The following is an 18,731-nucleotide window of genomic DNA, read 5'->3' on the forward strand; positions in this document are numbered from 1 at the left end:
CTGGCAGCGGCAGCAAGTGCATGCCCACAGCCACCCCTTGTTCCTTCACACCTTGTATCAGCTGTAATCCAGTCCAGTCCAGTGCTGCCTGCTGAGCAGCACTGACCAACACTGCCTGGGCCCAGGCTTTTATCTCTGAGGCCCCATTATGATGTCAGAAAGCTGGCTCTGGAATCCTGAGGGCTCCACTATGACACGTGCAAAGTTCCGTCTGAACTTTATATAAGACGGTGAGGCTCAGTCAGTCACTCAGTGTTGCCTGAGAGGGCAACACTGCAACAGCCGGCCGCCAGGCTGTCTTTTTTTTGCACAGCTAGTTGCCTCCAGGAGGCCACAAGAGGGAGACAAGGGACTGCAAAATGGAAAATAGGCATCCACCAACTTTACAGACAACTTCTCCTTGCTCCTACAACCTCCATCCTTGCACAGTTTGTTATTCTTCTAGGTAACATAGTAACAAATCCAAATTGCTGCTCTCTTTGTAGGCAAGCAAGGCTTTGTTGCAACTGCAATTCTTACTTCTTCTTGAAATGTAGGGACGACAGTACATTCCATCACATCCATCTAGTGTACACAGGTAGGTCCATTGTGGCGGGCAGGCGAGCGGGCGGGCTGCTTTATTGGCTGTTTGCTGTTCCCCTACTCCACTCCACTATTTGACTGTTGTGCTGCATCAATCAATCAATCAATCAATCAATCAATCAATCAATCAATCAATCAATCAGTGGCTGGCTCAGGTGCAGCTCTTTAACTTACCTAAAAGGGAGGGCGGAGAGAAGACAAGGAAGGTGAATGAGGTGTTCCAATGTGAAATGCCGGAAACACAGAAACACAGACGACACACAACAAGAGGTGGCAATCTATTCATTAATTGCATTTAATCAATGAGCTCATTATCACTCATGCATTGTCCAACAGGTGTTGAAATAATGGGATTAAAAGGGGAGATCCCTTCAGAAAGACAGAAACAATAGCAAAGACAAAAAACACTTTTGGAATCTGCTTTTAGTCAACACATAAGGAAAGGGTGCACCGGTCCTGGAAATACTGCAATACCAGGTCAATGCGTGGAGTGGACAGAGCAAGCTCTATTTCCATCTCCCTGTTCTAAAAATCCATTTAATATATGGTCCCCAGATAGGGGACGTATCAGATATTAAACTGATAAGAACAGATACTACACTTGATCTTAGCCAAAAGGCCGAGAAGCGATAACCCGAACGGGCCGCGCGTTGCCCGAGCCTGCCCGATACTGCTGTTCAGCCCTTGCAGCGATTCAGCCTACTTCTAGGCAATTCCATGGGGCCCTGCAGGCTCACACACTCACAGCTACACGGGAGGTGAATAAAGGCCGGAGAGGAAGCCAGACAGGATTTGCTTCTTTTGCTTGCACCACAATGCAGTGCTGAAAGAGGAGGAATCTACATAAAAACGCCTTCCTGGCAACGCCCAAATGCCCTGCTGCCATGCAGATAAACACTGGCAGCGGCAGCAAGTGCATGCCCACAGCCACCCCTTGTTCCTTCACAACTTGTATCAGCTGTAATCCAGTCCAGTCCAGTGCTGCCTGCTGAGCAGCACTGACCAACACTGCCTGGGCCCAGGCTTTTATCTCTGAGGCCCCATTATGATGTCAGAAAGCTGGCTCTGGAATCCTGAGGGCTCCACTATGACACGTGCAAAGTTCCGTCTGAACTTTATATAAGACGGTGAGGCTCAGTCAGTCACTCAGTGTTGCCTGAGAGGGCAACACTGCAACAGCCGGCCGCCAGGCTGTCTTTTTTTTGCACAGCTAGTTGCCTCCAGGAGGCCACAAGAGGGAGACAAGGGACTGCAAAATGGAAAATAGGCATCCACCAACTTTACCGACAACTTCTCCTTGCTCCTACAACCTCCATCCTTGCACAGTTTGTTATTCTTCTAGGTAACATAGTAACAAATCCAAATTGCTGCTCTCTTTGTAGGCAAGCAAGGCTTTGTTGCAACTGCAATTCTTACTTCTTCTTGAAATGTAGGGACGACAGTACATTCCATCACATCCATCTAGTGTACACAGGTAGGTCCATTGTGGCGGGCAGGCGAGCGGGCGGGCTGCTTTATTGGCTGTTTGCTGTTCCCCTACTCCACTCCACTATTTGACTGTTGTGCTGCATCAATCAATCAATCAATCAATCAATCAATCAATCAATCAATCAATCAATCAATCAATCAGTGGCTGGCTCAGGTGCAGCTCTTTAACTTACCTAAAAGGGAGGGCGGAGAGAAGACAAGGAAGGTGAATGAGGTGTTCCAATGTGAAATGCCGGAAACACAGAAACACAGACGACACACAACAAGAGGTGGCAATCTATTCATTAATTGCATTTAATCAATGAGCTCATTATCACTCATGCATTGTCCAACAGGTGTTGAAATAATGGGATTAAAAGGGGAGATCCCTTCAGAAAGACAGAAACAATAGCAAAGACAAAAAACACTTTTGGAATCTGCTTTTAGTCAACACATAAGGAAAGGGTGCACCGGTCCTGGAAATACTGCAATACCAGGTCAATGCGTGGAGTGGACAGAGCAAGCTCTATTTCCATCTCCCTGTTCTAAAAATCCATTTAATATATGGTCCCCAGATAGGGGACGTATCAGATATTAAACTGATAAGAACAGATACTACACTTGATCTTAGCCAAAAGGCCGAGAAGCGATAACCCGAACGGGCCGCGCGTTGCCCGAGCCTGCCCGATACTGCTGTTCAGCCCTTGCAGCGATTCAGCCTACTTCTAGGCAATTCCATGGGGCCCTGCAGGCTCACACACTCACAGCTACACGGGAGGTGAATAAAGGCCGGAGAGGAAGCCAGACAGGATTTGCTTCTTTTGCTTGCACCACAATGCAGTGCTGAAAGAGGAGGAATCTACATAAAAACGCCTTCCTGGCAACGCCCAAATGCCCTGCTGCCATGCAGATAAACACTGGCAGCGGCAGCAAGTGCATGCCCACAGCCACCCCTTGTTCCTTCACACCTTGTATCAGCTGTAATCCAGTCCAGTCCAGTGCTGCCTGCTGAGCAGCACTGACCAACACTGCCTGGGCCCAGGCTTTTATCTCTGAGGCCCCATTATGATGTCAGAAAGCTGGCTCTGGAATCCTGAGGGCTCCACTATGACACGTGCAAAGTTCCGTCTGAACTTTATATAAGACGGTGAGGCTCAGTCAGTCACTCAGTGTTGCCTGAGAGGGCAACACTGCAACAGCCGGCCGCCAGGCTGTCTTTTTTTTGCACAGCTAGTTGCCTCCAGGAGGCCACAAGAGGGAGACAAGGGACTGCAAAATGGAAAATAGGCATCCACCAACTTTACAGACAACTTCTCCTTGCTCCTACAACCTCCATCCTTGCACAGTTTGTTATTCTTCTAGGTAACATAGTAACAAATCCAAATTGCTGCTCTCTTTGTAGGCAAGCAAGGCTTTGTTGCAACTGCAATTCTTACTTCTTCTTGAAATGTAGGGACGACAGTACATTCCATCACATCCATCTAGTGTACACAGGTAGGTCCATTGTGGCGGGCAGGCGAGCGGGCGGGCTGCTTTATTGGCTGTTTGCTGTTCCCCTACTCCACTCCACTATTTGACTGTTGTGCTGCATCAATCAATCAATCAATCAATCAATCAATCAATCAATCAATCAGTGGCTGGCTCAGGTGCAGCTTTTTAACTTACCTAAAAGGGAGGGCGGAGAGAAGACAAGGAAGGTGAATGAGGTGTTCCAATGTGAAATGCCGGAAACACAGAAACACAGACGACACACAACAAGAGGTGGCAATCTATTCATTAATTGCATTTAATCAATGAGCTCATTATCACTCATGCATTGTCCAACAGGTGTTGAAATAATGGGATTAAAAGGGGAGATCCCTTCAGAAAGACAGAAACAATAGCAAAGACAAAAAACACTTTTGGAATCTGCTTTTAGTCAACACATAAGGAAAGGGTGCACCGGTCCTGGAAATACTGCAATACCAGGTCAATGCGTGGAGTGGACAGAGCAAGCTCTATTTCCATCTCCCTGTTCTAAAAATCCATTTAATATATGGTCCCCAGATAGGGGACGTATCAGATATTAAACTGATAAGAACAGATACTACACTTGATCTTAGCCAAAAGGCCGAGAAGCGATAACCCGAACGGGCCGCGCGTTGCCCGAGCCTGCCCGATACTGCTGTTCAGCCCTTGCAGCGATTCAGCCTACTTCTAGGCAATTCCATGGGGCCCTGCAGGCTCACACACTCACAGCTACACGGGAGGTGAATAAAGGCCGGAGAGGAAGCCAGACAGGATTTGCTTCTTTTGCTTACACCACAATGCAGTGCTGAAAGAGGAGGAATCTACATAAAAACGCCTTCCTGGCAACGCCCAAATGCCCTGCTGCCATGCAGATAAACACTGGCAGCGGCAGCAAGTGCATGCCCACAGCCACCCCTTGTTCCTTCACACCTTGTATCAGCTGTAATCCAGTCCAGTCCAGTGCTGCCTGCTGAGCAGCACTGACCAACACTGCCTGGGCCCAGGCTTTTATCTCTGAGGCCCCATTATGATGTCAGAAAGCTGGCTCTGGAATCCTGAGGGCTCCACTATGACACGTGCAAAGTTCCGTCTGAACTTTATATAAGACGGTGAGGCTCAGTCAGTCACTCAGTGTTGCCTGAGAGGGCAACACTGCAACAGCCGGCCGCCAGGCTGTCTTTTTTTTGCACAGCTAGTTGCCTCCAGGAGGCCACAAGAGGGAGACAAGGGACTGCAAAATGGAAAATAGGCATCCACCAACTTTACAGACAACTTCTCCTTGCTCCTACAACCTCCATCCTTGCACAGTTTGTTATTCTTCTAGGTAACATAGTAACAAATCCAAATTGCTGCTCTCTTTGTAGGCAAGCAAGGCTTTGTTGCAACTGCAATTCTTACTTCTTCTTGAAATGTAGGGACGACAGTACATTCCATCACATCCATCTAGTGTACACAGGTAGGTCCATTGTGGCGGGCAGGCGAGCGGGCGGGCTGCTTTATTGGCTGTTTGCTGTTCCCCTACTCCACTCCACTATTTGACTGTTGTGCTGCATCAATCAATCAATCAATCAATCAATCAATCAATCAATCAATCAGTGGCTGGCTCAGGTGCAGCTCTTTAACTTACCTAAAAGGGAGGGCGGAGAGAAGACAAGGAAGGTGAATGAGGTGTTCCAATGTGAAATGCCGGAAACACAGAAACACAGACGACACACAACAAGAGGTGGCAATCTATTCATTAATTGCATTTAATCAATGAGCTCATTATCACTCATGCATTGTCCAACAGGTGTTGAAATAATGGGATTAAAAGGGGAGATCCCTTCAGAAAGACAGAAACAATAGCAAAGACAAAAAACACTTTTGGAATCTGCTTTTAGTCAACACATAAGGAAAGGGTGCACCGGTCCTGGAAATACTGCAATACCAGGTCAATGCGTGGAGTGGACAGAGCAAGCTCTATTTCCATCTCCCTGTTCTAAAAATCCATTTAATATATGGTCCCCAGATAGGGGACGTATCAGATATTAAACTGATAAGAACAGATACTACACTTGATCTTAGCCAAAAGGCCGAGAAGCGATAACCCGAACGGGCCGCGCGTTGCCCGAGCCTGCCCGATACTGCTGTTCAGCCCTTGCAGCGATTCAGCCTACTTCTAGGCAATTCCATGGGGCCCTGCAGGCTCACACACTCACAGCTACACGGGAGGTGAATAAAGGCCGGAGAGGAAGCCAGACAGGATTTGCTTCTTTTGCTTGCACCACAATGCAATGCTGAAAGAGGAGGAATCTACATAAAAACGCCTTCCTGGCAACGCCCAAATGCCCTGCTGCCATGCAGATAAACACTGGCAGCGGCAGCAAGTGCATGCCCACAGCCACCCCTTGTTCCTTCACACCTTGTATCAGCTGTAATCCAGTCCAGTCCAGTGCTGCCTGCTGAGCAGCACTGACCAACACTGCCTGGGCCCAGGCTTTTATCTCTGAGGCCCCATTATGATGTCAGAAAGCTGGCTCTGGAATCCTGAGGGCTCCACTATGACACGTGCAAAGTTCCGTCTGAACTTTATATAAGACGGTGAGGCTCAGTCAGTCACTCAGTGTTGCCTGAGAGGGCAACACTGCAACAGCCGGCCGCCAGGCTGTCTTTTTTTTGCACAGCTAGTTGCCTCCAGGAGGCCACAAGAGGGAGACAAGGGACTGCAAAATGGAAAATAGGCATCCACCAACTTTACAGACAACTTCTCCTTGCTCCTACAACCTCCATCCTTGCACAGTTTGTTATTCTTCTAGGTAACATAGTAACAAATCCAAATTGCTGCTCTCTTTGTAGGCAAGCAAGGCTTTGTTGCAACTGCAATTCTTACTTCTTCTTGAAATGTAGGGACGACAGTACATTCCATCACATCCATCTAGTGTACACAGGTAGGTCCATTGTGGCGGGCAGGCGAGCGGGCGGGCTGCTTTATTGGCTGTTTGCTGTTCCCCTACTCCACTCCACTATTTGACTGTTGTGCTGCATCAATCAATCAATCAATCAATCAATCAATCAATCAATCAATCAATCAATCAATCAATCAGTGGCTGGCTCAGGTGCAGCTCTTTAACTTACCTAAAAGGGAGGGCGGAGAGAAGACAAGGAAGGTGAATGAGGTGTTCCAATGTGAAATGCCGGAAACACAGAAACACAGACGACACACAACAAGAGGTGGCAATCTATTCATTAATTGCATTTAATCAATGAGCTCATTATCACTCATGCATTGTCCAACAGGTGTTGAAATAATGGGATTAAAAGGGGAGATCCCTTCAGAAAGACAGAAACAATAGCAAAGACAAAAAACACTTTTGGAATCTGCTTTTAGTCAACACATAAGGAAAGGGTGCACCGGTCCTGGAAATACTGCAATACCAGGTCAATGCGTGGAGTGGACAGAGCAAGCTCTATTTCCATCTCCCTGTTCTAAAAATCCATTTAATATATGGTCCCCAGATAGGGGACGTATCAGATATTAAACTGATAAGAACAGATACTACACTTGATCTTAGCCAAAAGGCCGAGAAGCGATAACCCGAACGGGCCGCGCGTTGCCCGAGCCTGCCCGATACTGCTGTTCAGCCCTTGCAGCGATTCAGCCTACTTCTAGGCAATTCCATGGGGCCCTGCAGGCTCACACACTCACAGCTACACGGGAGGTGAATAAAGGCCGGAGAGGAAGCCAGACAGGATTTGCTTCTTTTGCTTGCACCACAATGCAGTGCTGAAAGAGGAGGAATCTACATAAAAACGCCTTCCTGGCAACGCCCAAATGCCCTGCTGCCATGCAGATAAACACTGGCAGCGGCAGCAAGTGCATGCCCACAGCCACCCCTTGTTCCTTCACACCTTGTATCAGCTGTAATCCAGTCCAGTCCAGTGCTGCCTGCTGAGCAGCACTGACCAACACTGCCTGGGCCCAGGCTTTTATCTCTGAGGCCCCATTATGATGTCAGAAAGCTGGCTCTGGAATCCTGAGGGCTCCACTATGACACGTGCAAAGTTCCGTCTGAACTTTATATAAGACGGTGAGGCTCAGTCAGTCACTCAGTGTTGCCTGAGAGGGCAACACTGCAACAGCCGGCCGCCAGGCTGTCTTTTTTTTGCACAGCTAGTTGCCTCCAGGAGGCCACAAGAGGGAGACAAGGGACTGCAAAATGGAAAATAGGCATCCACCAACTTTACAGACAACTTCTCCTTGCTCCTACAACCTCCATCCTTGCACAGTTTGTTATTCTTCTAGGTAACATAGTAACAAATCCAAATTGCTGCTCTCTTTGTAGGCAAGCAAGGCTTTGTTGCAACTGCAATTCTTACTTCTTCTTGAAATGTAGGGACGACAGTACATTCCATCACATCCATCTAGTGTACACAGGTAGGTCCATTGTGGCGGGCAGGCGAGCGGGCGGGCTGCTTTATTGGCTGTTTGCTGTTCCCCTACTCCACTCCACTATTTGACTGTTGTGCTGCATCAATCAATCAATCAATCAATCAATCAATCAATCAATCAGTGGCTGGCTCAGGTGCAGCTCTTTAACTTACCTAAAAGGGAGGGCGGAGAGAAGACAAGGAAGGTGAATGAGGTGTTCCAATGTGAAATGCCGGAAACACAGAAACACAGACGACACACAACAAGAGGTGGCAATCTATTCATTAATTGCATTTAATCAATGAGCTCATTATCACTCATGCATTGTCCAACAGGTGTTGAAATAATGGGATTAAAAGGGGAGATCCCTTCAGAAAGACAGAAACAATAGCAAAGACAAAAAACACTTTTGGAATCTGCTTTTAGTCAACACATAAGGAAAGGGTGCACCGGTCCTGGAAATACTGCAATACCAGGTCAATGCGTGGAGTGGACAGAGCAAGCTCTATTTCCATCTCCCTGTTCTAAAAATCCATTTAATATATGGTCCCCAGATAGGGGACGTATCAGATATTAAACTGATAAGAACAGATACTACACTTGATCTTAGCCAAAAGGCCGAGAAGCGATAACCCGAACGGGCCGCGCGTTGCCCGAGCCTGCCCGATACTGCTGTTCAGCCCTTGCAGCGATTCAGCCTACTTCTAGGCAATTCCATGGGGCCCTGCAGGCTCACACACTCACAGCTACACGGGAGGTGAATAAAGGCCGGAGAGGAAGCCAGACAGGATTTGCTTCTTTTGCTTGCACCACAATGCAATGCTGAAAGAGGAGGAATCTACATAAAAACGCCTTCCTGGCAACGCCCAAATGCCCTGCTGCCATGCAGATAAACACTGGCAGCTGCAGCAAGTGCATGCCCACAGCCACCCCTTGTTCCTTCACACCTTGTATCAGCTGTAATCCAGTCCAGTCCAGTGCTGCCTGCTGAGCAGCACTGACCAACACTGCCTGGGCCCAGGCTTTTATCTCTGAGGCCCCATTATGATGTCAGAAAGCTGGCTCTGGAATCCTGAGGGCTCCACTATGACACGTGCAAAGTTCCGTCTGAACTTTATATAAGACGGTGAGGCTCAGTCAGTCACTCAGTGTTGCCTGAGAGGGCAACACTGCAACAGCCGGCCGCCAGGCTGTCTTTTTTTTGCACAGCTAGCTGCCTCCAGGAGGCCACAAGAGGGAGACAAGGGACTGCAAAATGGAAAATAGGCATCCACCAACTTTACAGACAACTTCTCCTTGCTCCTACAACCTCCATCCTTGCACAGTTTGTTATTCTTCTAGGTAACATAGTAACAAATCCAAATTGCTGCTCTCTTTGTAGGCAAGCAAGGCTTTGTTGCAACTGCAATTCTTACTTCTTCTTGAAATGTAGGGACGACAGTACATTCCATCACATCCATCTAGTGTACACAGGTAGGTCCATTGTGGCGGGCAGGCGAGCGGGCGGGCTGCTTTATTGGCTGTTTGCTGTTCCCCTACTCCACTCCACTATTTGACTGTTGTGCTGCATCAATCAATCAATCAATCAATCAATCAATCAATCAATCAATCAATCAATCAATCAATCAATCAATCAGTGGCTGGCTCAGGTGCAGCTCTTTAACTTACCTAAAAGGGAGGGCGGAGAGAAGACAAGGAAGGTGAATGAGGTGTTCCAATGTGAAATGCCGGAAACACAGAAACACAGACGACACACAACAAGAGGTGGCAATCTATTCATTAATTGCATTTAATCAATGAGCTCATTATCACTCATGCATTGTCCAACAGGTGTTGAAATAATGGGATTAAAAGGGGAGATCCCTTCAGAAAGACAGAAACAATAGCAAAGACAAAAAACACTTTTGGAATCTGCTTTTAGTCAACACATAAGGAAAGGGTGCACCGGTCCTGGAAATACTGCAATACCAGGTCAATGCGTGGAGTGGACAGAGCAAGCTCTATTTCCATCTCCCTGTTCTAAAAATCCATTTAATATATGGTCCCCAGATAGGGGACGTATCAGATATTAAACTGATAAGAACAGATACTACACTTGATCTTAGCCAAAAGGCCGAGAAGCGATAACCCGAACGGGCCGCGCGTTGCCCGAGCCTGCCCGATACTGCTGTTCAGCCCTTGCAGCGATTCAGCCTACTTCTAGGCAATTCCATGGGGCCCTGCAGGCTCACACACTCACAGCTACACGGGAGGTGAATAAAGGCCGGAGAGGAAGCCAGACAGGATTTGCTTCTTTTGCTTGCACCACAATGCAGTGCTGAAAGAGGAGGAATCTACATAAAAACGCCTTCCTGGCAACGCCCAAATGCTCTGCTGCCATGCAGATAAACACTGGCAGCGGCAGCAAGTGCATGCCACAGCCACCCCTTGTTCCTTCACACCTTGTATCAGCTGTAATCCAGTCCAGTCCAGTGCTGCCTGCTGAGCAGCACTGACCAACACTGCCTGGGCCCAGGCTTTTATCTCTGAGGCCCCATTATGATGTCAGAAAGCTGGCTCTGGAATCCTGAGGGCTCCACTATGACACGTGCAAAGTTCCGTCTGAACTTTATATAAGACGGTGAGGCTCAGTCAGTCACTCAGTGTTGCCTGAGAGGGCAACACTGCAACAGCCGGCCGCCAGGCTGTCTTTTTTTTGCACAGCTAGTTGCCTCCAGGAGGCCACAAGAGGGAGACAAGGGACTGCAAAATGGAAAATAGGCATCCACCAACTTTACAGACAACTTCTCCTTGCTCCTACAACCTCCATCCTTGCACAGTTTGTTATTCTTCTAGGTAACATAGTAACAAATCCAAATTGCTGCTCTCTTTGTAGGCAAGCAAGGCTTTGTTGCAACTGCAATTCTTACTTCTTCTTGAAATGTAGGGACGACAGTACATTCCATCACATCCATCTAGTGTACACAGGTAGGTCCATTGTGGCGGGCAGGCGAGCGGGCGGGCTGCTTTATTGGCTGTTTGCTGTTCCCCTACTCCACTCCACTATTTGACTGTTGTGCTGCATCAATCAATCAATCAATCAATCAATCAATCAATCAATCAATCAATCAATCAATCAATCAGTGGCTGGCTCAGGTGCAGCTCTTTAACTTACCTAAAAGGGAGGGCGGAGAGAAGACAAGGAAGGTGAATGAGGTGTTCCAATGTGAAATGCCGGAAACACAGAAACACAGACGACACACAACAAGAGGTGGCAATCTATTCATTAATTGCATTTAATCAATGAGCTCATTATCACTCATGCATTGTCCAACAGGTGTTGAAATAATGGGATTAAAAGGGGAGATCCCTTCAGAAAGACAGAAACAATAGCAAAGACAAAAAACACTTTTGGAATCTGCTTTTAGTCAACACATAAGGAAAGGGTGCACCGGTCCTGGAAATACTGCAATACCAGGTCAATGCGTGGACTGGACAGAGCAAGCTCTATTTCCATCTCCCTGTTCTAAAAATCCATTTAATATATGGTCCCCAGATAGGGGACGTATCAGATATTAAACTGATAAGAACAGATACTACACTTGATCTTAGCCAAAAGGCCGAGAAGCGATAACCCGAACGGGCCGCGCGTTGCCCGAGCCTGCCCGATACTGCTGTTCAGCCCTTGCAGCGATTCAGCCTACTTCTAGGCAATTCCATGGGGCCCTGCAGGCTCACACACTCACAGCTACACGGGAGGTGAATAAAGGCCGGAGAGGAAGCCAGACAGGATTTGCTTCTTTTGCTTGCACCACAATGCAGTGCTGAAAGAGGAGGAATCTACATAAAAACGCCTTCCTGGCAACGCCCAAATGCCCTGCTGCCATGCAGATAAACACTGGCAGCGGCAGCAAGTGCATGCCCACAGCCACCCCTTGTTCCTTCACACCTTGTATCAGCTGTAATCCAGTCCAGTCCAGTGCTGCCTGCTGAGCAGCACTGACCAACACTGCCTGGGCCCAGGCTTTTATCTCTGAGGCCCCATTATGATGTCAGAAAGCTGGCTCTGGAATCCTGAGGGCTCCACTATGACACGTGCAAAGTTCCGTCTGAACTTTATATAAGACGGTGAGGCTCAGTCAGTCACTCAGTGTTGCCTGAGAGGGCAACACTGCAACAGCCGGCCGCCAGGCTGTCTTTTTTTTGCACAGCTAGTTGCCTCCAGGAGGCCACAAGAGGGAGACAAGGGACTGCAAAATGGAAAATAGGCATCCACCAACTTTACAGACAACTTCTCCTTGCTCCTACAACCTCCATCCTTGCACAGTTTGTTATTCTTCTAGGTAACATAGTAACAAATCCAAATTGCTGCTCTCTTTGTAGGCAAGCAAGGCTTTGTTGCAACTGCAATTCTTACTTCTTCTTGAAATGTAGGGACGACAGTACATTCCATCACATCCATCTAGTGTACACAGGTAGGTCCATTGTGGCGGGCAGGCGAGCGGGCGGGCTGCTTTATTGGCTGTTTGCTGTTCCCCTACTCCACTCCACTATTTGACTGTTGTGCTGCATCAATCAATCAATCAATCAATCAATCAATCAATCAATCAATCAATCAATCAGTGGCTGGCTCAGGTGCAGCTCTTTAACTTACCTAAAAGGGAGGGCGGAGAGAAGACAAGGAAGGTGAATGAGGTGTTCCAATGTGAAATGCCGGAAACACAGAAACACAGACGACACACAACAAGAGGTGGCAATCTATTCATTAATTGCATTTAATCAATGAGCTCATTATCACTCATGCATTGTCCAACAGGTGTTGAAATAATGGGATTAAAAGGGGAGATCCCTTCAGAAAGACAGAAACAATAGCAAAGACAAAAAACACTTTTGGAATCTGCTTTTAGTCAACACATAAGGAAAGGGTGCACCGGTCCTGGAAATACTGCAATACCAGGTCAATGCGTGGAGTGGACAGAGCAAGCTCTATTTCCATCTCCCTGTTCTAAAAATCCATTTAATATATGGTCCCCAGATAGGGGACGTATCAGATATTAAACTGATAAGAACAGATACTACACTTGATCTTAGCCAAAAGGCCGAGAAGCGATAACCCGAACGGGCCGCGCGTTGCCCGAGCCTGCCCGATACTGCTGTTCAGCCCTTGCAGCGATTCAGCCTACTTCTAGGCAATTCCATGGGGCCCTGCAGGCTCACACACTCACAGCTACACGGGAGGTGAATAAAGGCCGGAGAGGAAGCCAGACAGGATTTGCTTCTTTTGCTTGCACCACAATGCAGTGCTGAAAGAGGAGGAATCTACATAAAAACGCCTTCCTGGCAACGCCCAAATGCCCTGCTGCCATGCAGATAAACACTGGCAGCGGCAGCAAGTGCATGCCCACAGCCACCCCTTGTTCCTTCACACCTTGTATCAGCTGTAATCCAGTCCAGTCCAGTGCTGCCTGCTGAGCAGCACTGACCAACACTGCCTGGGCCCAGGCTTTTATCTCTGAGGCCCCATTATGATGTCAGAAAGCTGGCTCTGGAATCCTGAGGGCTCCACTATGACACGTGCAAAGTTCCGTCTGAACTTTATATAAGACGGTGAGGCTCAGTCAGTCACTCAGTGTTGCCTGAGAGGGCAACACTGCAACAGCCGGCCGCCAGGCTGTCTTTTTTTTGCACAGCTAGTTGCCTCCAGGAGGCCACAAGAGGGAGACAAGGGACTGCAAAATGGAAAATAGGCATCCACCAACTTTACAGACAACTTCTCCTTGCTCCTACAACCTCCATCCTTGCACAGTTTGTTATTCTTCTAGGTAACATAGTAACAAATCCAAATTGCTGCTCTCTTTGTAGGCAAGCAAGGCTTTGTTGCAACTGCAATTCTTACTTCTTCTTGAAATGTAGGGACGACAGTACATTCCATCACATCCATCTAGTGTACACAGGTAGGTCCATTGTGGCGGGCAGGCGAGCGGGCGGGCTGCTTTATTGGCTGTTTGCTGTTCCCCTACTCCACTCCACTATTTGACTGTTGTGCTGCATCAATCAATCAATCAATCAATCAATCAATCAATCAATCAATCAATCAATCAATCAGTGGCTGGCTCAGGTGCAGCTCTTTAACTTACCTAAAAGGGAGGGCGGAGAGAAGACAAGGAAGGTGAATGAGGTGTTCCAATGTGAAATGCCGGAAACACAGAAACACAGACGACACACAACAAGAGGTGGCAATCTATTCATTAATTGCATTTAATCAATGAGCTCATTATCACTCATGCATTGTCCAACAGGTGTTGAAATAATGGGATTAAAAGGGGAGATCCCTTCAGAAAGACAGAAACAATAGCAAAGACAAAAAACACTTTTGGAATCTGCTTTTAGTCAACACATAAGGAAAGGGTGCACCGGTCCTGGAAATACTGCAATACCAGGTCAATGCGTGGAGTGGACAGAGCAAGCTCTATTTCCATCTCCCTGTTCTAAAAATCCATTTAATATATGGTCCCCAGATAGGGGACGTATCAGATATTAAACTGATAAGAACAGATACTACACTTGATCTTAGCCAAAAGGCCGAGAAGCGATAACCCGAACGGGCCGCGCGTTGCCCGAGCCTGCCCGATACTGCTGTTCAGCCCTTGCAGCGATTCAGCCTACTTCTAGGCAATTCCATGGGGCCCTGCAGGCTCACACACTCACAGCTACACGGCAGGTGAATAAAGGCCGGAGAGGAAGCCAGACAGGATTTGCTTCTTTTGCTTGCACCACAATGCAGTGCTGAAAGAGGAGGAATCTACATAAAAACGCCTTCCTGGCAACGCCCAAATGCCCTGCTGCCATGCAGATAAACACTGGCAGCGGCAGCAAGTGCATGCCCACAGCCACCCCTTGTTCCTTCACACCTTGTATCAGCTGTAATCCAGTCCAGTCCAGTGCTGCCTGCTGAGCAGCACTGACCAACACTGCCTGGGCCCAGGCTTTTATCTCTGAGGCCCCATTATGATGTCAGAAAGCTGGCTCTGGAATCCTGAGGGCTCCACTATGACACGTGCAAAGTTCCGTCTGAACTTTATATAAGACGGTGAGGCTCAGTCAGTCACTCAGTGTTGCCTGAGAGGGCAACACTGCAACAGCCGGCCGCCAGGCTGTCTTTTTTTTGCACAGCTAGTTGCCTCCAGGAGGCCACAAGAGGGAGACAAGGGACTGCAAAATGGAAAATAGGCATCCACCAACTTTACAGACAACTTCTCCTTGCTCCTACAACCTCCATCCTTGCACAGTTTGTTATTCTTCTAGGTAACATAGTAACAAATCCAAATTGCTGCTCTCTTTGTAGGCAAGCAAGGCTTTGTTGCAACTGCAATTCTTACTTCTTCTTGAAATGTAGGGACGACAGTACATTCCATCACATCCATCTAGTGTACACAGGTAGGTCCATTGTGGCGGGCAGGCGAGCGGGCGGGCTGCTTTATTGGCTGTTTGCTGTTCCCCTACTCCACTCCACTATTTGACTGTTGTGCTGCATCAATCAATCAATCAATCAATCAATCAATCAATCAATCAATCAGTGGCTGGCTCAGGTGCAGCTCTTTAACTTACCTAAAAGGGAGGGCGGAGAGAAGACAAGGAAGGTGAATGAGGTGTTCCAATGTGAAATGCCGGAAACACAGAAACAGAGACGACACACAACAAGAGGTGGCAATCTATTCATTAATTGCATTTAATCAATGAGCTCATTATCACTCATGCATTGTCCAACAGGTGTTGAAATAATGGGATTAAAAGGGGAGATCCCTTCAGAAAGACAGAAACAATAGCAAAGACAAAAAACACTTTTGGAATCTGCTTTTAGTCAACACATAAGGAAAGGGTGCACCGGTCCTGGAAATACTGCAATACCAGGTCAATGCGTGGAGTGGACAGAGCAAGCTCTATTTCCATCTCCCTGTTCTAAAAATCCATTTAATATATGGTCCCCAGATAGGGGACGTATCAGATATTAAACTGATAAGAACAGATACTACACTTGATCTTAGCCAAAAGGCCGAGAAGCGATAACCCGAACGGGCCGCGCGTTGCCCGAGCCTGCCCGATACTGCTGTTCAGCCCTTGCAGCGATTCAGCCTACTTCTAGGCAATTCCATGGGGCCCTGCAGGCTCACACACTCACAGCTACACGGGAGGTGAATAAAGGCCGGAGAGGAAGCCAGACAGGATTTGCTTCTTTTGCTTGCACCACAATGCAGTGCTGAAAGAGGAGGAATCTACATAAAAACGCCTTCCTGGCAACGCCCAAATGCCCTGCTGCCATGCAGATAAACACTGGCAGCGGCAGCAAGTGCATGCCCACAGCCACCCCTTGTTCCTTCACACCTTGTATCAGCTGTAATCCAGTCCAGTCCAGTGCTGCCTGCTGAGCAGCACTGACCAACACTGCCTGGGCCCAGGCTTTTATCTCTGAGGCCCCATTATGATGTCAGAAAGCTGGCTCTGGAATCCTGAGGGCTCCACTATGACACGTGCAAAGTTCCGTCTGAACTTTATATAAGACGGTGAGGCTCAGTCAGTCACTCAGTGTTGCCTGAGAGGGCAACACTGCAACAGCCGGCAGCCAGGCTGTCTTTTTTTTGCACAGCTAGTTGCCTCCAGGAGGCCACAAGAGGGAGACAAGGGACTGCAAAATGGAAAATAGGCATCCACCAACTTTACAGACAACTTCTCCTTGCTCCTACAACCTCCATCCTTGCACAGTTTGTTATTCTTCTAGGTAACATAGTAACAAATCCAAATTGCTGCTCTCTTTGTAGGCAAGCAAGGCTTTGTTGCAACTGCAATTCTTACTTCTTCTTGAAATGTAGGGACGACAGTACATTCCATCACATCCATCTAGTGTACACAGGTAGGTCCATTGTGGCGGGCAGGCGAGCGGGCGGGCTGCTTTATTGGCTGTTTGCTGTTCCCCTACTCCACTCCACTATTTGACTGTTGTGCTGCATCAATCAATCAATCAATCAATCAATCAATCAATCAATCAATCAATCAATCAATCAGTGGCTGGCTCAGGTGCAGCTCTTTAACTTACCTAAAAGGGAGGGCGGAGAGAAGACAAGGAAGGTGAATGAGGTGTTCCAATGTGAAATGCCGGAAACACAGAAACACAGACGACACACAACAAGAGGTGGCAATCTATTCATTAATTGCATTTAATCAATGAGCTCATTATCACTCATGCATTGTCCAACAGGTGTTGAAATAATGGGATTAAAAGGGGAGATCCCTTCAGAAAGACAGAAACAATAGCAAAGACAAAAAACACTTTTGGAATCTGCTTTTAGTCAACACATAAGGAAAGGGTGCACCGGTCCTGGAAATACTGCAATACCAGGTCAATGCGTGGAGTGGACAGAGCAAGCTCTATTTCCATCTCCCTGTTCTAAAAATCCATTTAATATATGGTCCCCAGATAGGGGACGTATCAGATATTAAACTGATAAGAACAGATACTACACTTGATCTTAGCCAAAAGGCCGAGAAGCGATAACCCGAACGGGCCGCGCGTTGCCCGAGCCTGCCCGATACTGCTGTTCAGCCCTTGCAGCGATTCAGCCTACTTCTAGGCAATTCCATGGGGCCCTGCAGGCTCACACACTCACAGCTACACGGGAGGTGAATAAAGGCCGGAGAGGAAGCCAGACAGGATTTGCTTCTTTTGCTTGCACCACAATGCAGTGCTGAAAGAGGAGGAATCTACATAAAAACGCCTTCCTGGCAACGCCCAAATGCCCTGCTGCCATGCAGATAAACACTGGCAGCGGCAGCAAGTGCATGCCCACAGCCACCCCTTGTTCCTTCACACCTTGTATCAGCTGTAATCCAGTCCAGTCCAGTGCTGCCTGCTGAGCAGCACTGACCAACACTGCCTGGGCCCAGGCTTTTATCTCTGAGGCCCCATTATGATGTCAGAAAGCTGGCTCTGGAATCCTGAGGGCTCCACTATGACACGTGCAAAGTTCCGTCTGAACTTTATATAAGACGGTGAGGCTCAGTCAGTCACTCAGTGTTGCCTGAGAGGGCAACACTGCAACAGCCGGCCGCCAGGCTGTCTTTTTTTTGCACAGCTAGTTGCCTCCAGGAGGCCACAAGAGGGAGACAAGGGACTGCAAAATGGAAAATAGGCATCCACCAACTTTACAGACAACTTCTCCTTGCTCCTACAACCTCCATCCTTGCACAGTTTGTTATTCTTCTAGGTAACATAGTAACAAATCCAAATTGCTGCTCTCTTTGTAGGCAAGCAAGGCTTTGTTGCAACTGCAATTCTTACTTCTTCTTGAAATGTAGGGACGACAGTACATTCCATCACATCCATCTAGTGTACACAGGTAGGTCCATTGTGGCGGGCAGGCGAGCGGGCGGGCTGCTTTATTGGCTGTTTGCTGTTCCCCTACTCCACTCCACTATTTGACTGTTGTGCTGCATCAATCAATCAATCAATCAATCAATCAATCAATCAATCAATCAATCAATCAATCAATCAATCAATCAATCAGTGGCTGGCTCAGGTGCAGCTCTTTAACTTACCTAAAAGGGAGGGCGGAGAGAAGACAAGGAAGGTGAATGAGGTGTTCCAATGTGAAATGCCGGAAACACAGAAACACAGACGACACACAACAAGAGGTGGCAATCTATTCATTAATTGCATTTAATCAATGAGCTCATTATCACTCATGCATTGTCCAACAGGTGTTGAAATAATGGGATTAAAAGGGGAGATCCC

At 47.7% G+C, this 18,731-nt stretch overlaps 12 non-coding genes across 12 annotated transcripts; all 12 read right to left on the reverse strand.

Annotated features, from left to right (window-relative positions):
- Positions 1 to 1,022: 1,022 nt before the first annotated feature.
- LOC142717670 (U2 spliceosomal RNA) lies at positions 1,023 to 1,213 on the reverse strand. Its single transcript, XR_012872038.1, has one exon. It is a non-coding gene; the product is annotated as a U2 spliceosomal RNA (small nuclear RNA).
- Positions 1,214 to 2,509: 1,296 nt separating this feature from the next.
- Positions 2,510 to 2,700, reverse strand: LOC142717682 (U2 spliceosomal RNA). The gene has a single exon (XR_012872050.1). It is a non-coding gene; the product is annotated as a U2 spliceosomal RNA (small nuclear RNA).
- A 1,280-nt stretch (positions 2,701 to 3,980) lies between these two features.
- LOC142717696 (U2 spliceosomal RNA) lies at positions 3,981 to 4,171 on the reverse strand. Its single transcript, XR_012872062.1, has one exon. It is a non-coding gene; the product is annotated as a U2 spliceosomal RNA (small nuclear RNA).
- A 1,280-nt stretch (positions 4,172 to 5,451) lies between these two features.
- LOC142717708 (U2 spliceosomal RNA) lies at positions 5,452 to 5,642 on the reverse strand. Its single transcript, XR_012872074.1, has one exon. It is a non-coding gene; the product is annotated as a U2 spliceosomal RNA (small nuclear RNA).
- A 1,296-nt stretch (positions 5,643 to 6,938) lies between these two features.
- On the reverse strand, positions 6,939 to 7,129 carry LOC142717720 (U2 spliceosomal RNA). The gene has a single exon (XR_012872085.1). It is a non-coding gene; the product is annotated as a U2 spliceosomal RNA (small nuclear RNA).
- Positions 7,130 to 8,405: 1,276 nt separating this feature from the next.
- On the reverse strand, positions 8,406 to 8,596 carry LOC142717733 (U2 spliceosomal RNA). The gene has a single exon (XR_012872097.1). It is a non-coding gene; the product is annotated as a U2 spliceosomal RNA (small nuclear RNA).
- Positions 8,597 to 9,900: 1,304 nt separating this feature from the next.
- LOC142717734 (U2 spliceosomal RNA) lies at positions 9,901 to 10,091 on the reverse strand. Its single transcript, XR_012872098.1, has one exon. It is a non-coding gene; the product is annotated as a U2 spliceosomal RNA (small nuclear RNA).
- A 1,295-nt stretch (positions 10,092 to 11,386) lies between these two features.
- LOC142717724 (U2 spliceosomal RNA) lies at positions 11,387 to 11,577 on the reverse strand. Its single transcript, XR_012872090.1, has one exon. It is a non-coding gene; the product is annotated as a U2 spliceosomal RNA (small nuclear RNA).
- Positions 11,578 to 12,865: 1,288 nt separating this feature from the next.
- On the reverse strand, positions 12,866 to 13,056 carry LOC142717735 (U2 spliceosomal RNA). The gene has a single exon (XR_012872099.1). It is a non-coding gene; the product is annotated as a U2 spliceosomal RNA (small nuclear RNA).
- Positions 13,057 to 14,348: 1,292 nt separating this feature from the next.
- LOC142717736 (U2 spliceosomal RNA) lies at positions 14,349 to 14,539 on the reverse strand. The gene has a single exon (XR_012872100.1). It is a non-coding gene; the product is annotated as a U2 spliceosomal RNA (small nuclear RNA).
- A 1,280-nt stretch (positions 14,540 to 15,819) lies between these two features.
- LOC142717737 (U2 spliceosomal RNA) lies at positions 15,820 to 16,010 on the reverse strand. Its single transcript, XR_012872101.1, has one exon. It is a non-coding gene; the product is annotated as a U2 spliceosomal RNA (small nuclear RNA).
- A 1,292-nt stretch (positions 16,011 to 17,302) lies between these two features.
- On the reverse strand, positions 17,303 to 17,493 carry LOC142717738 (U2 spliceosomal RNA). Its single transcript, XR_012872102.1, has one exon. It is a non-coding gene; the product is annotated as a U2 spliceosomal RNA (small nuclear RNA).
- Between the last annotated feature and the right edge of the window lie 1,238 nt (positions 17,494 to 18,731).

Source organism: Rhinoderma darwinii, unplaced genomic scaffold (assembly GCF_050947455.1).
Source record: "Rhinoderma darwinii isolate aRhiDar2 unplaced genomic scaffold, aRhiDar2.hap1 Scaffold_457, whole genome shotgun sequence".
Lineage (NCBI taxonomy): Eukaryota > Metazoa > Chordata > Amphibia > Anura > Rhinodermatidae > Rhinoderma > Rhinoderma darwinii.